The sequence below is a fragment of the Capsicum annuum genome, unplaced genomic scaffold, assembly GCF_002878395.1.
Source record: "Capsicum annuum cultivar UCD-10X-F1 unplaced genomic scaffold, UCD10Xv1.1 ctg8238, whole genome shotgun sequence".
Lineage (NCBI taxonomy): Eukaryota > Viridiplantae > Streptophyta > Magnoliopsida > Solanales > Solanaceae > Capsicum > Capsicum annuum.
The window spans coordinates 1-1,539 of NW_025893169.1; the positions used below are offsets into that span (position 1 = coordinate 1).

The following is a 1,539-nucleotide window of genomic DNA, read 5'->3' on the forward strand; positions in this document are numbered from 1 at the left end:
CCCTTTTCGCTCCGCTTAGCCTTATCCCCCTCTAGGGGTATTTTAGTGATAGGTTCTATAGGAACTGGACGATCCTATTTGGTCAAATACCTAGCGGCAAACTTGTATGTTCCTTTCATTACGGTATTTCTGAACAAGTTCCTGTATAACAAGCCTAAAGGTTTTCTTCTTGATGAGATCGATATTGATGATAGTGATGATATTGATGATAGTGACAATCTTGATGCTAGTGATGATATCGATCGTGACCTTGACTTAGCAAAAGCAATGTATCCTTGCATAATATGGATTCCAAACATTCATGATCTGGATGTGAATGAGTCGAATGACTTATCCCTCGGTCTAGTAGTGAACCATCTCTCCAGGGATTGTGAAAGATGTTCTACTAGAAATATTCTTGTTATTGCTTTGACTCATATTCCCTAGAAAGTGGATCCCGCTCTAATGGCTCTGAAAAATTAAATACGTGCATTAAGCTACGAAGGCTTCTTATTCCATAACAACAAAAGCACTTTTTGACTCTTTCATATACTAGGGGATTTCACTTAGAAAAGAAAATGTTCCATACTAACGGATTCGGGTCCATTACCATGGGTTCCAATGCACGAGATCTTGTATAACTTACCAATGAGGTCCTATCGATTAGTATTACACAGAAGAAATCAGTTATAGAAACTAATACAATTTGATCCGCTCTTCATAGACAAACTTGGGATTTATGATCCCAGGTAAGATCGGTTCAGGATCATGGGATCCTTTTCTATCAGATAGGAAGGACTATAACACAAAATGTACTTCTAATTAATTGCCCCATAGATCCTATATCTATCTATATGAAGAAGAAATCATGTAACGAAGGGGGTTCTTATTTGTACAAATGGTACTTTGAGCTTGGAAGGAGCATGAAGAGATTAATGATACTTCTTTATTTTTTGAGTTGTTTTACCAGATCGGTCATTCAAGATCTTTGGTCTTTATTAGGACCTTATGAAAAAATGGGATCAGTTCTTATGGACTCGTTAAGAATGATTCTGATCTAGTTTATGGCCTATTAGAAGTAGAAGGTGCTCTAGTGGGATCTTTAAGGACAGAAAAAGATTGCAGTCAGTTTGATAATGATCGAGTGACATTGTTTCTTCGACTCAAATTGAGGAATCCCTTAGATATGATGCAAAAAGGCTCTTGGTCTATCCTTGATCAGAGATTTCTCTATGAAACGGAGTTTGAATAAGGGGAGAGAGAAGGAGCCCTTGAACCGCAGGAAGATTTATTCAATCACATTGTTTGGGCTCCTAGAATATGGAGCCCTTGGGGCTTTCTATTTGATTGTATCAAAAGGCCCAATGAATTAGGATTTCACTATTGGTCCAGGTCATTTCGGGACAAGCGGATTATTTATGATTAAGAGGTTGATCTTGAAGACAATGATTTAGGGTTCTTACAGAGTGGAACCATGCAGTAATAGACACGAGATAGATCTTCCAAAGAACTTGGCCTTTTTCGAATAAGCCAATTCATTTGGGACCCTGCAGATCCACT

The 1,539-nt window shown here is 38.1% G+C and overlaps 1 pseudogene; it reads left to right on the plus strand.

The window, feature by feature from the left end:
- The first annotated feature begins 3 nt into the window (after nt 1–3).
- On the plus strand, nt 4–1,534 carry LOC124895462 (annotated as a pseudogene).
- The last annotated feature ends 5 nt before the right edge of the window (nt 1,535–1,539 follow it).